This window comes from Lithobates pipiens, unplaced genomic scaffold (assembly GCF_037356315.1).
Source record: "Lithobates pipiens isolate NorthernLeopardFrog02 unplaced genomic scaffold, aLitPip1_a1.2 Scaffold_30, whole genome shotgun sequence".
NCBI lineage: Eukaryota > Metazoa > Chordata > Amphibia > Anura > Ranidae > Lithobates > Lithobates pipiens.
In genome coordinates, this window is record NW_027507791.1 from 160,319,176 (window position 1) to 160,335,360 (window position 16,185).

A 16,185-nucleotide genomic window follows, 5' to 3' on the forward strand; every position below is an offset into this window, starting at 1 on the left:
TGATCAGCTGACACGTTTCACACAAAAAGAACCGTGCTTTTTCACAATTGAAATGCTCACAATACAAACTATTTTAAGGTGTATATCAAATCAAACGTCTGGTATGTTTTGCACAAAAATGCTGTGTGCCCTTTAGCCCGGGCTGAAATCGGACCTCAAGCGGTTAACCAGGACGCACCCAGACCCCTGCTGTGAGTCGCATGTGGTTCATATGTGAAGCCAGCCTGACTCTCATACCTATGAATCTTTATAGACCAAAAGTAACCTTTACATTTTAGCTATGGGTCTATCAGCAACAGCTTTGTCATTTCTTTGTATTACAAGATATATATTTCTGACCACATTGACTTCATATCAATATAGAGAAAAGTGAAAATTTTGTTCAAAAAGTGTAAATTGTAATGTGTGTTGTTCTATTCATGACTACACAAAAATGTTTCTGTTACAAAGCATGAAGGGTCCCCCTGGCCCCTGGATAGGGCCCTTTTCTCCGAACCTGGTGGTGGAACAACAGGGCCCAGTTGATAGTGGGTGGTGGCACAGTGGTGTAGTGGATAGCACTTTCGCCTAGCAGCAAAAAGAGTCACTGGTTCACATCCCAACCATGACACTACCTGCTTGGAGTTTGCATGTTCTACATGTGCCTGCGTGGGCTTGCTCCGGGTATTCTGGTTTCCTTCAATGTTCCAAAGAACTGTTGGTAGGTTAATTAGATCCATCTAAATTGGCCGTAGTATGTGAATGTATGAATGTGAGTTAGGGACCTTAGACTGTAAGCTTCTTGAGGGTAGGGACTGATGTGAATGTACAATGTATATGTAAAGCGCTGCATAAATTTATGGTGCTATATAAGTACCTTAAATAAAAAATAAATATAAAGGAACATTTTCCCCTGATTGTCCTCCTCTCCCTCCCGCAGTCATTCAGCGGCTGCAGGAGGAAAATGGAGAGATTGGTTCCTCTATGCCAGTGTTTCTCAATCTTTTTTTAGTCAGGGCACCCTTGAAGTATACCTAGGTGAATAGGGCTGCACTGCAACCACTCTGCAACTGTGTGCATTGCATGCAGTTGCATCATAGTGATGATGCATTTAAGGGGTTAAAACAGGTGGTCAGGAGGGAAAATATTGCCCCTTTAGCGGCTGTCAAATGCCTCTGTAAAGCGATTCTGAGCATGGATCATTTTTCAGGAACAGCATTTTATTGCTGGTACTATGAACAAACAAGAAAAAAAATCTGTTCTGATTGTACACATATGGTTAAAATTGAACGGTCATACATACGTGTAAACACATACACATATACTGCGTTTATAAAACACACACATATATATATAAATGCACATATGCACATATGCACAGGCATATAAACACATGCGCACACACACATACATACATGCAAACCCACACACATGCATGCACATACATACATGCGCACACACACACATACGTACATACAGCTAGCATTTTAAAAATCGTCAGTGCTTTACCTTACCTCTTCCTGCTGGGTACTGCACTGTAGGGGGAGACAAAGAACACGCAACACACTTTAGGTCTAATCCGTGTAATGAGCTCCCTGCCCAGTGGAGATTACAGCTCGGCTGAGGATCGGGGACGGCCCTCCTATTGAGGTATACAGGGGGGCCGCAAGGGCCCCCTGCAGCATGGGGCACAGTCACCATGGTGACCTCAGTGACCCCTATACTTCCGCCACTTGTATGTACAAGTATAGTGCTGTGAAAAAGTATTTGCTCCCTTCCTGATTTTTTTATTTTTTTGTATATTTCTCACACAAAATTCAGATCAAACTAATTTTAATGTTGCACAAAGATAACCTGAGTAAATCCAAGATGCAGTTTTTAAATGATTTAATTTATTAAGGGAAAAAAGCTGTTCAAACTTGCCTGGCCCTATGTGAAAAAGTAATTTGCCCCTCCCATGCTGAATCATGAATGAACTGTGATTAACCACAAGTTTTTTGAAAGCTAAGTTAAATTTCACTTGCCACACCCAGGCTGATTACTGCCAGACCTCTTGAATCAAGAAATCAAATAAATAGAGGCTGTCTGACAAAGTGAATCACGCTAAAAGATCACAAAAAGCCACACATCATGCCACAATCTAAAAAAAATCAAGAATAGATGAGAAACAAACATGTATCCGTCTAGGAAGGGTTTCAAAGCCATTTCTAAGGCTTTGGAACTCCAGTGAACCCACGGGGAGAGTCATTATCCACAAATGAAAATAACTTGGAACAGCGGTGAACCTTCCCGGGACTGGCCGGCCTACAAAAATTACTCCAAGATGACGATGACTCATCCAGGAGGTCATAAAATAACCCAGAATAACTGCAGGCCTCATTTGTCTCAGGCAAGATCAGTGTTCATGATTCAACAATAAGAAAGAGATTGGGCATAAATGGCATTCATGGGAGAGTTCCAAGGCTAAAGCCACTGCTGACCAAAAATAACACAAATGCCACGTACACACGATCGGAAATTCGGTCAGCAAAAGACCGATGAGAGCTTTTTGGTCAGAAAATGCGACCGTGTGTATGCTCCATGGGAATTCCTGCCAGCAAAAGATTGACATCATATTTCAGTCGGAAAAAATTTTGATTGGACATTCTGATTGCCTGCAGCAATTCCAATGCGCAAAATTCCTATGCATGCTCGGAAACAATTTGACACATGCTCGGAAGCATTGAACTTAATTTTCTCAGCTCGTCGTAGTGTTGTTCTTGACGGTCGAAAGTTCAGTGAACTTTTGTGTGACCGTGTGTATGCAAGCAAGCTTGAGCGGAATTCCGCCGGAAAAACCATTCAAGGTTTTTTTTCGACGGAAAATCCACTCGTGTGTTTGTGGCAAAAGACTCATCTCACATTTACCAAAACACATCTTGATTATCCCCAAGACCTTTAGGCAAATATTCTGTTTACTAACGAGACAAAAATTTTATTTTTTTGAAGGTGTGCATCCCGTTACATCTGACATATAACTAATACAGCATTTCATAACAAAAACATCATACCAACAGTCAAACATGGTGGTGGTAGCGTTATGGTCTGGGGCTGCTTTGCATCTTTAGGACCGGAATGACTTACTGGAGCCAGGAATTCTGAGCTCTACCAGAAAATCCTAAAGGAGAATGTCCGGCCATCAGTTTCTGACCTCAAGCTCATGTGTACTTGGCTTATGCAGCAGGACAGTGATCAGAAACACAACAGCAAGTCCACCTCCAAAGGGTTCAAACAAAGCCCAGACTTAAAGAGGAAGTAAACCCTGATGAGTTTACTTCCTCTTTTTTTCCCTGCAAAGGTAAAGCATAATGGACTACTATGCATCGCATTAGTAGCCCATTATGTGTCACTTACCTGACACAGGAGCCAGCGAAGTCGCGCTGTCCCCTGTAGTCCGCCGCATCCATCTTGCTTGTGGCGTCTCGCAGCTCCGCCGCTGTCATTCGGCGAAGCCGCGATGACGTCACTCCCGCGCGTGCGCACGGGAGTCGACAAATGCGGCAGCTCCATTTTTGGAACTGCCGCGTTCAGTGCGCCTGCGCGCCGCTGTCTACGGCGCATGCGCCGTAGACAGCGGTGCCTGTCTTCAGGCAAATATCTCCTAAACCGTATAGGTTTAGGAGATATTTCTTGGACCTACAGGTAAGCCTTAATCTAGGCTTACCTGTAGGTCAAAGTGGTTTGTAAGGGTTTACAACCACTTTAAATCCAATTGAGATGCTGTATCATGACCTTACACAGGCCGTTCATGCTGTAAAACCCGCCAATGTGGCTGAATTAAAACAATTCTGCAGAGTGGGCCAAAATTGCTCCACCATAATTGGAAATACTCATTGCCAGTTATGGCAAATGCTTGATTGCAGTTGTTGACTCCAGGGGTGGCACAACCAGGTATTAGGTTTAGGGGCCAATTACTTTTTCACATAAAGCCAGGCAGGTTTGGACAGCTTTTTTGCCTTAATAAATGAAACCATCATTTAAAAACTACATTTTGTATTTACTCTGGTTATCTTTCTGTAATACAATTTCTTTGATCTCATTTAAGTCTCATTTGAGCCATTTAATTGCGACAAATATGCAAAAAAAAAAAAAATCTGAAAGGGGGCAAATACTTTTTCACAGCATTGCATATGACATAGGTTTAAGGTTTTAAAAAAATGACTAAACCGAAGAAACAAAACGCAAGATATTGCAGCCTGAAATCCCTAGATGTGGTGGTTGCATTCGTTTTCCAAGCTAAACATTTTCAGCAAATACAGAAAATACCTGTTGATCTTGCCAGATATGTAGTGGGTTGATTTACTAAAACTGGGGAGTGCAAAATCTGGTACAGCTGTGCATGGTAGCCAATCAGCTTATAACTTCAGCTTGTTAAATTAAGCTGGTTGGTTTCTATGCACAGCTTCACCATATTTTGCACTCTCCGGTTTTAGTAAATCGATCCCGTAGTGAATCCTGTAAGCTGCACTGAAGAACAACTTCCTCCTTGGCCATCTTCTTTAGGCTCCATTCACACTTGTGCGACTTGTCATGTGACTTTTGACTCCTAAAGTTGCATGACAAGTTGCACCCCGTGTTTCTCTATGATAACCGTTCATACCTGTGTGACTTAATGTCGCACCGAATCCAAAGTAGTTCCTGCACTACTTTGGTCCGACTTTCATGCGACTTGAGGTCCATAGACCTCAATGTAAACCCTCAAAAGTCGCATTGAAAGTCAAACCTGCACAATATAAATTCTATTTGGGTGCGACCTGTGAAAAAAATGGCGGCAATAAAAAATATGAAAAAAAAACAGCGTGGGCCCTTCGGGAACCCCACGCCAAAATTGAAAAAGAAAAAACAATGCTGTGGGATCCCCCGCAAATCCATACCAGACCTGACTGGTCAGGAAATGGTGGGGAACGATCGCATGCCTCTTCCCAAAGCATCTTGTCCCCATGTTGATGGGGATAAGAGCCTCTTCCCAACAACCACTTGCCAACAACACTTATCAGATTCTGGAAGCCCTCTTCAACATAGTACCCCTTCTCATTCACCAAATAAGTGTAAAAAGTGAAACAAAAACACAAGTTTTTGGTAATTCCTTTATTAACCTCCCTGGCGGTGAGCCCGAGTCTGGCTCGGGTTGGGATTTCAGTACCATAAGTGGTAACCCCGAGCCAGACTCGGGATCGCATCGCTGGATACAGGGAGACTTACTTACCTTGTCCCCTGGATCCAGCGATGTCCTCCACGCTGTGTGCGCGAGCTGCCCTCGCTCGATTCACACAGTGCCCGATGGCCACCAAGCTCCGTTCCCTGCAACGTTACGACGCACGGGAGCGGAGATCGGCGCCAAATTCAAAGAAGTAAAAACACACACAGTACTGTAATCTTACAGATTACAGTAATGTATAAAAAAAATTACATACCCCCTTTGTCCCTAGTGATCTGTCCAGTGCCCTGCATGTACTTTTATATTATAAATACTGTTTTTTTCTGCCTGGAATTTGGAGATTGTCCATAGCAACAAAAAACTATCCCTTTATGTCAAAGTGATTTTAGACCAACTAGAAAACAGCGATGATAAATTATAATCACTTGCAGAATTGAGCGATAGCGATTTGTGGGGAAATTCGTCATCAAACACTAAATCTAATGACAGCGACAATTCTGCAAATGAGCAAATTTCTGTGTTTTTGGATTTGATTACATTATTGAATAATTTTTATTATTATTTATTATATTATAAACTTTATCATACCCGGGATGTCTGCTAGACTCTGGTTTGAACAGATTTAAGAGAGTTATTTCTAAGAATTGCAGGCCTACAATAAAAAAAGCCAAATTTCCATGCAAAATAATTGTACCGCTTTCAGCACCTACAATCAGAACTAATCATACTGCCAGGGAGGTTAAAAAAAAGATTAACACATTTCAAAGGTGGTGGCAAACGCAGGTAATGCACATGTGCAATAAATCCTTGCCAGTTTTATGCAATTTATTTAACAGCTTTCCATACAAAAATCAAGCCAGTTTGTTGGCCTGGCACAAAGTACTACAAACAATTGATTGCATTTCAGGTTTTAGTGCTGTTAATGCATGTGAATAATATAAAAGTGCATGCAGGGCACTGCACAGACCACTAGGGACAAAGGGGGTGTGTAATTTTTTTTTTATACAGCACTGGAATCTGTAAGATTACAGTACTGTGTGTTTTTACTTTTTTGAATTTGGCGCCGATCTCTGCTCCCATGCGCCGTAACGTCGCAGGGAACAGAGCTCGCACCATTCGGGCACTGTGTGAATCAAGCGGAGGACAGCTCAATCACACAGCACGGAGGACATCGCTGGATCCAGGGGTCAAGGTAAGTAACTTCTCCCTGTGTCCTCCCTGTATCCAGCGATGCGATCCTGAGTCTGTCTCGGGATTACCGCTTATGGTACTGAAATCCCAACCCGAGCCAGACTCGGGATCACCGCCAGGGAGGTTAAGTTGAAGTTTGCTTTTGAATAATACATTGCAAAAGGTACAAATGTGTTAAATTTCATGTATTTTAGTAACCTACTTAGCACCGATTCAATTTCTTTGTCCCACCATCATAGGAGTCCCAATTTGTTTCCAAGATGAGCTCTTCCAAATGCAAATTTTACGAAGCAAGGGTTTCTTTAAATTTTGCAATAACATCCTCACTTGTGGTTGTTTTTAGACATTGTGGCAACTAATTGTAAAAAGAAAGCCAGTTGTATCAAGTCTGTTACATGTGTAGATTCATCAACAGACCAGAGAATTATATTTGTAGCCAAGTGCTGGGACATTCCTTCATGGGCTATACATGGAGTTAGAGTAGGTGACTGTGATATTGTGTCAATCTTGCTGCTTTTATCGGTGAGATTGACGCCCTGTGAGCCCCGTCGCAGGAGCCAGCGCTGAGCCACTCCGCAATGGGAAAGGAAAAAAAATGTTTTCCCTTTCCCAATGAGCAACAAGCATTGCTGACATTGAGGCCCGGGTTCACACTGGTGCAGGGATCCTTGGATCCCCGCCAATACCAGGCACTGTGTTTGGTATGAATCTTGAGGGAGAACTCCACGCCAAATTTTAAATAAAAAAACCGGCATGGGTTCCCCTCCAGGAGCATACTAGGCCCTTAGGTCTGGTATGGATTTTAAGGGGAACCCCCTACGCCGAAAAAACGGCATGGGGTCCCCCCAAAAGCCATAGCAGTCCCCTATCCGAGCATGCAGCTCGACCGGTCAGGAAAGGGGGTGGGGATGAGCAACCGCCCCCCCGCCTGAACCGTACCAGGCCGCATGTCCTCAACATGGGGGGGTGGGTGCTTTGGGGAAGGGGGACACCCTGCAGCCCCCCCCACCCCAAAGCACCTTGTCCCCATCTTGATGAGGACAAGGGCCTCTTCCCGACAACCCTGGCCATTGGTTGTTGGGTCTGCACCGCAGTCAGTTTACCACTTATTCCTATACAGAAGCTCACTAGAGAAATAGGAAGCCAATGTGGCTTTATAGAGAACTGAAATTAGGCCTTTGCCTCTGGGAGAGTCACAGCAAATCTGTTCAAAGGATGTAGGTGGGGAGAATTGGGAAAGGGTATAATGTGATGTAATATAAAAGGGCCTTATCTGCACATAGTGATAATGTTCCCGAAGTAGGATTCGGGACGTATGTGGGGAGTAGGTGCTCCTGGGCTGACGTGGATTGTGTTTTTTCTGAGGGATTAGTGTCCATCTGTGGGATTGGCTTTGTCTCCCTGTTTCCCCTACCCCCTTGCTTTTTCATCTTCCCTTGCTATGACTCCCTGATCTCTGTGGAGCTGCAGCTAATTGATCAATCATTGGATACGGTGTATGTTTTGGAGAAGCCCTGCTTTCATATATACAGGGTTAGTAATTGAACACATGTTTGTATAATATGATTATCAAAATGACTAAGGCTTTGCACACTGAACAGTAATTTGATATTATAGTGAAAGTACTTGCTGCATGTACCTTTTTTATTTATTTTTTTCCCCCTTTTTATTTGTCTTTCTTTTTCCCCTTTTGAACTATAGACATAATTGTTGTTGCGACCAAGCTTACTAACCTTGAAGAAGAGGTTCACATATCAACACCTCGAAACGTCGGGTTCTACCTATTGTATACCATTATGTTTCAATAGTATAGGCTTTGTCCTTCATTTTTGTCCATGTATCCATTGTAAATACTCTATCTTGGTTTATGTCATAGTCATTGATTTTATATTTTTCTAAATAAATATCAATTTTAATATAAACAATTTTTTTTCTACTTCTACACTATTGTTTATTTGCAGTAGCCCTATTTAAATTCCCATTAGAGGATATACACTCTCTTTGTGTAGAAGGAATTTTTTCTATGATATTAGGGATGTGGGCTCACTGACAAATTTAGTTTCAGACAGGGGTGACACCACTCCTCCATATCTCCATCTTGGTCTGCGACAAAATATTAAACTAGTGGAACTAACTGCATTTCTCCAAAAGCTCATGACTACTGCTCTCCCAACCCTGGAACCTGCGCATGTTATTGATGGAGAACACAGACTGCCTAAACCCTCATTCTTGTCTGAGCAAGTCCCCAGGGACGTTATAGCAAGAATTCACTTTTACCACGTGAAAGATCAACTAATGCGATATGCTAGACAGCATCCGTATCTCCATGGACCCCTTTGCAGGGATCGCACTTTATGCTGATCTGTCACAAGCTACGCTTATGGCTAGACACAACCTGGTCCCCATCACCAAAATACTGTGTAATCACAAGGTACACAAGTGGGGCTTCCCAGCTAAACTACTACTAAAAACGAATAACAAATCGCATGTGATTGCATCTATAGATAAAGGTATGGAACTCCTCAGGAAGTGCCGCCTCCTCCCAACTAATGGAGAAGCTGCGAACCCTGACCCTCTTCAGGACAGGCGTAACTACCACCGGCAACAAAGATGGAACAGATAAGTAATTGATTTGCACAACCGTGCTTTACTGCTGATGTCTTCCTCTGTTTCCTACTCTCAACCTTTCAGCACATCATCACTCAAGTGCCTATACCAATTTGGCCTAACTAGGCGGTTCATCTAAGCACCCGCTGTTCGGCTATTTCGGTACATTTATGGAACCTGTATCCTGTTCTTTGGACCACAGAGTAAGTTCTTCGTTGATCGATCGTGGTCTTGTTCCCGTTTTTTGTTCATTATTAACTTTACCAGAAATGCTGACACTTACTACACACATGGTCAACTATACTGCCTTAGTTGACTCACTTCTAGCTTTCACCACTGGATGGCAGCAACTCGTTTTCTTACCTTGGAATGAACATTAAATTCATGTCTCACATTGTGAGAGGCCTTAATAGCCCCCACAAAAGCAGAGCACTCTGGAAATCTGCTACAGACATACTGTGATGTTCTGTGTGTGCAATAGACTCATTTTGCCAGCGACAAACCACCAAAATGCACACACAAGAAATTCCCACAAATATTCAATGCAAACGATCAGACTAAAAGAAATGGAGTAATGATCATCATAAGGGACACCGTAACTTTCTCTTTATTACAGGAACATGCAGACCCTACTGGTCGATATATCATTCTTATTGCAGAAACTAACAATTCTGTGTATACACTGGTAAACCTTTACGCACCAAATGTGAAACCTATGAAATGTATCCGTAAAGTGGTGAATAAGGCTAAATCTATGCAAAAAGGTTATTTGATAATTTGTGGAGATTTTAATATAGTGCTAAATGCTGATCTAGACTCCTCCTCCGTGGTCCTTAGGCAGAGGCCTTGTTTAGGCAACTTCTGCCATGAGGAAAGACTTTTTGATCCCTGGCGCTGCTCCCGAGCCACGGAGAAGGACTACTCGTACTACTCTACAGAACACAACAGCTATTCGAGGATTGATTTTTTTTTCTCACATATATGCATATCTTACAAAATGTTGTTAGAGCTGATATCCATAATATCACATGGTCGGACCATGCTCCAGTGACACTTGAGATTATGGACGTCAACAAATCTTCTTGCAGAGCTCTGTGGCATAACAATACCTTTCTTCTATCCCGTCCCCACATTAGGGATGAAATGGAAGAAAAGCTCAAAGAATTCTTTCACCTCAATACCATTGAGGAGTGTTCCCCAACAACGATATGGTGCACTCACAAGGCTTTTGCTAGAGGTGCCCTTATACAAATAGCCTCAAGAGAACGTAGGGAAAAAAAAACACTGTATAACACAGCTCCACAAAACTATAGCTGAATTAAAGATCCAACACAAGAACCCAGATACCTCCTCCCCTAGCATACTACAGCACCTTACTAGATGTCGTGAAGAACTCCAACAAGAACTTAAAGTAGACCACGACATTTATTTTAAAAGGGTGAATCTATCCTTTTATTCACAAAATAATAGGGCAAGCAAACTTTTGGCCCACCAACTCAAAAAAAGGCAGGCTAAAACTAATCTTTCCCACATCCAACACCACAGCTCCCATACGGTTTTCCGCAACCCTAGGGACATAGCGAACACCTTCAAGGACTATTATGACTCCCTTTTACAACCTTAGCAATGACTCAGATACCTATTAACCCTGGAAGAGGAAATTGACACATTCCTTCAACATTTAAACTTACCCACGATAGATGCACCTACCGTAAACAAATTAAATTCCCCTATCACATGCAAGGAAGTGACTGCAATAATCAAGTCCCTACCCATGCACAAATTGCCAGGGGTGGACAGCTTTTCGGCCAAATACTACAAGGCATTTACTACATTACTAACCCCCAAGCTGGTAGAGATCTTCAATTCGGCAACTACCTCCGGCTCCTTCCCAAAATAAATGCTACAGGCCATTATAGAAACAATCCCAAAACCAGGTAAAGACAGTTCCTACCCCCAGAACTTTAGGCCAATCTCACTTTTGAATTCGGATCATAAAATTTATGCTAAAGTGCTCACTAACAGATTAATGGAAGTCACCCCCTCCCTTATAGGATTGGACCAAGTGGGCTTTGTAAAAGGCAGACAGGCACTGGATGGGACAAGAAGGATGCTTAATCTCCTACGGTACACTGAACTTAACAAACTCCCTAGCGCTTTGTTAGCATTGGATACAGAGAACGCTTTTGATAGGGTGCACTGAACATATCTATCTAAGACCCTACAAAAATTTGGACTGACAGGCCAAATTCATACAGCTATAATGTCCCTATACTCCCAACCGTCAGCAAGAGTCTACAACTCAGGCCTACTCTGACCCCTTCCACCTCACGAATGGCACACGGCAAGGATGCCCACTATCCCCTATCATATTTTCACCTTTCATAGAACCCTTAGCAGAAAGCATCAGAACCTCTGAATCCATACATGGCATCAAGATAGGATCAGAGACCCACAAAATAGGTTTATTTGCTGACGATATAATTCTAACTATCACCGATCCAATAACCTCAATTACATCCATTCAAAATTTGTTAAATGAATTTGGGAAAGTATCCTTCTATAAGGTCAACACAAATAAATCCTATGCACTAGCACCTAATATTCCATCCGATACCCAGAATAAAATTAAACATATATTCCTATGTAATTGGAACCCCCCCCCCCTTTATCACCTATCTAGGGGTGCAGCTATCCCCCTTCTCTGCTACCACCTATCTCCACAACTACCCTCCCTTATTGAGTAGATTAGAAGAAGAAATGAGCCACATCACTAAAGTGCAGCTTTCATGGGTGGGGAGGATAGCGGCATACCAAATGCAAATCCTACCTAAATTATTGTACCACTTTAGGACGTTGCCTATACCTGTACCCCAAAATTGTACCTGTACCACCATTCTTCTCTCAATTATCCAAAATCTTGAACGCTTTTATTTCGGCGGGAAAAAAACCTAGGATAGCATTAGCGCAACTATACAAACCCAAGCACTTGGGAGGGATGGGGATCCCCAAAGCGCAAACATATTACCAAGCAGCAGTACTTGACCAAATGAAATACTGGTTCTCATACCAATCCGATAACAGATGGTCAGATCTGTAGTGTGCTATTACCCCCGGTCACAATCTCCTGGCTCTGGCTATGGCAGCCAGTATACATCACAAACCAGAAATCCCACCATATCCTACTGTGCAGGCCACACTCATTGCATGGTCTGACCTGACCTACTTCACCGGAAACCCTCTGACACACCTATGTGCACTTTACAAATCCCTCTAGCGACTTACCAATACCTCATACCTAATATGTCAACCCAAAACTGGAAACAGAAAAGCAATTACTTCCTTGCGCCCCCAGTAAAGGAACAAGAGACGTCAGACACATGTAAACTATTCCAAATAAAACACTATAATTTGTCCAACACACCCAGACCAGTGGAAATACCCCAGGCACTTTGGGACTTTGTTCTCAATAAACACCCTAAAAACACGAAAGGGATATCACTGTTTTATAAATGTACTAACCATCTCTACATGCACTCCAAACTATCTTGCATGGTCCGATGGGAACAGGAACTACAGAGAATAGCCACTTAATCAGTGGCACCTAGCAATTAAATACAATAGTAAATTCTCAGCTTGCATAGACCACTGGGACAATGCCCAAAAAATCCTACACCAGCTAACACCGTTACATCTCCACAAAATACACCCAAACATAACCCCACTATACTGGAGGAACTGCCAAAACACTGGTAGTTTACTCCACACTCTGTGGAGCTGCGGAATCATAACATCATTCTGGAAAGAGGTAGAATCCTTAATTAAAGAAGTTACACAAACCATAGTTACCCTTGAACCAGCCTTAGCACTGCTCAGCATTGGTATTGAACAGTATTGAACTTCTTGAGAAAAATAGTTGTACATATCTTATATGCTGCCTGCATCTCCCTGGCGAAGGAATGGTGCTCGCCATCGCCAGCTTCCTTAGAGATAGTACTATCCAGAGTTAATAACCAATTTCTTATGGAAAAACTTCTTGCACATAAAGAAGAGCTCCAGTTTTCCACAAATATTGGGAAAAGTGGAGAACTTCTAAATACGCCTCCTCACACTTGTGATCTCTGTTTGCTTTTTTTGACTAATTGATAATTTCTATTAATAGCTGCCACAGGTACCTATCCATCCATCAGCCGGCGTGAGTAATTACATCCATAGGAGTGGGTGTACCAGAACAGTACCTCTCAGAAGATATAACGGGCACAACCACCCCTATACTGACTCGTGTAGTATTAAGCACTGAATACATATCACTGTTTTTACATTTTTTGGCATTAGTTTACAAGTTCGCTAAACGTTTAACGGTTACGTAGGGGACGTGAATATTCTATTACCTCCCGAGACCCTCATTAAGGTCGAAGGGAGCTACTTTAAATCAACACCTGACCTGAGTCTGATCACAGTGTGTACCCAAATGGGGTGACAGGCTTTGCCTCCCAAGAAGCCATTTTCTTACATTCTGTTATGTAGCTTTAATGTGAATTATGGTTCCAAGGTTGTTAATCCAATGTTTGTTAACCTAACTGTGCAACTTACTGATACATGTATTGTTTTAATTACCGCATGTAAATTGCAAAACCCAATAAAAATCTTTGGTTATAAAAAAAATAAAATAAAGGAAGATCAATACAGTATACAAATACTTGAAGACTTTCCAATGAATGTCTGGTAATGGAGCTTTCTCACAGATTATACAATCCTCTACCAGTTTCGTGGTCAAAGAGCTGCTTTGTCAGGAGGATAAATCTATAAGTTAGGTAATGTATTTAAAGACGGGTACAGGAGAGAACAATACAAAATATATATTTAAACCATGTATAAACCAGATACAGCAGGAGGGCCTGAGTAGTCCCTTACCTATGAGTCCAAAGCCAGTTGCAAACTTCAGTCGCCAAAAAGGCCCCCTGCGGTGGACATGGGGGATTTATGCGGAAGGTGTGTCTAGGTGAGAATGTAAATTTATAGAATTATGATTATTGTGATGGTGATTGTGATGGTGTCCCATCTGCTGTGGATAGGAAAAGGAAGGGAAAAACCAGGATGAGAAAAAGGAGGTGGGGTGTGGAGGGGGAAGAGTGAGTAGGGAAGGTGATTGTGGGGGGAGAGAAAAATAGGAGGGGGGGGGAGACGGGGGAGGAGAAGTGGGGGGGGGGGTGAGGGTGAAGAGAAAGGGAGGAAGAGGAAAAGGGGGGTCACCAGTGCAGTACAGCATCATATTTACATACTGTGACCAAAGAAATACAGTGTCACCATGGTAACACTGTACTACTCTGGGGAGGTCATCAGGATTTTTTTTTTACCATGTTCACGTATAAGAGTAATAATTACTGTTATAATAACTATTTTTTCTGAATGAAAACCATTCATTTAGTCTATACCATTGTGAGTAGCTGTGATTGGCCAGCTCTGTACTGCACTGCTGATGCTTGACACTTGACAACATAAAATACTGCAGTGCAGGTGTCTAAAAGGCCAGGATATACTACGTTGCTGGTGCTGCCAGATCACCAAAAATGAGTGCAGCACTACTACTTGTGCCCTGCTTCATCTGAGCATAATTTTGTGTTTCTAGCACTTCAACAACCTGGGGTTGGGTATGCCTGGTTTAGCAGGAACCTCTTCACCATCATCTGAGCTAGCTGTAAGGGCATCGCAGCTTACTACAAGTTCCTATTCTGAGACAGATTTTGACTGTGATGTCTGCCCTTCAGTCCCATCTGTCATGCTCAGAATTCTGTATGGCTCCTTACTACTGTAACAATTTTGGGCACTAATGCCGCGTACACACGAGCGGACTTTTCAACGTCCAAAGTCAGACGGACTGAGTCCGTCAGACTATTCGATCGTGTGTGGGCTGCAACGGACTTTTGACTCGCCAAAGTCCGAAGGACTTTAGAATATGGAACATGCTTCAAATTTTCCCGACGGAACTCCGCCGGACCCGGGTCCCTTCGAAAACTCCGCTCGTGTGTGTGCTATTCCGACGGACTAAAACCGACGCTAGGGCAGCTATTGGCTACTGGCTATGAACTTCCGTATTCGAATCCAGTCGTACGTCATCACGTTCGAATCCGTCGGAGTTTAGTGTGATTGTGTGTGGCCAAGTCCGCTCCGCCGAAAAGTCCGTCAGAACTCCGTCGGAACTCCGGCAGAACTCCGACGGAACTCCTTCGGAAGTCTGTCGGACATAAGTCCTCTCGTGTGTACGGGGCTTAACTTTACATGCCCGATGAGAGCTTTTGGTCAGAAAATACGACCTTGTGTATGCTCCAATCAGAGTTTTGCTGGCGGAATTCCAGCCAGCAAAATATTGAGAGCAGGTTCTGTATTTTTTGGTAGGAAAAAGTTCTTATCCGAAAATGCGTTAGTCTATATGCAATTTGGACACGCAGAAACTCATGCATGCTCAGAAGCAAGTACGAGAAGCAAGCGATCGGTCTGGGAAAAATACCATTCGTAATGCACATTCATCACACTGCAATTTTTTTAATAGTTTAATGCAGCACATTCCCTTCTTCAGAATACTAGAATAATGAAGTTGTTTTGCTGCTCATATTCACACAAACTGATTTATTTATTATTTATTGTGATCTCCTGAATAATCTTTTTTGTTTTTCAAGCCAGATCTCCACAATAATGGTTATAATTTGTTTTCATTGTGTGTTTTTTTTTTTTTTTTTTACACCAAGAACACCTGTTTTTTTTTTTTTTTTTTTTTTTTTTTGGTGTCAAGTTTCCACAACAACATTATTATCTGGTATTTTTTAACCTCAAGGGGGTTGGTTGGTGTCCCTTGATAATTAGATGTTGTATTTTTTAAATGTACCTGCCTACTCAAACAAACTGTCCTATTTGAAGAAAAACACATAGGCAAGTATTTTCATATAAACAAATATCCATTTATTGTGGCTCATAACAAAAAAAAGAGGAAGGCAACACTGGAGAAACTGCTTAAATTAGCGAAGCCTTTGTAACCCATGGCTCACATTAACTCTTTGTAATTAATAATTGGGAGCCTCAGAAGTCTATAGAGTAGGGTGCACAATCTGGTCCAGGACTCCCAGAGATCAGGAACAGCAGGAGATGACATATATGTCCCCAGGCTGTGGTACTACAACAGCCTGTGTCTTCTGTCAGACCAGACTGAACCCAGG

The 16,185-nt window shown here is 42.4% G+C and overlaps 1 protein-coding gene across 4 annotated transcripts in view; it reads left to right on the forward strand.

Annotated features, from left to right (window-relative positions):
- Positions 1-16,185, forward strand: part of ARG2 (arginase 2) — an 823,867-nt gene that overhangs the window by 234,597 nt on the left and 573,085 nt on the right. The window lies entirely within an intron of this gene.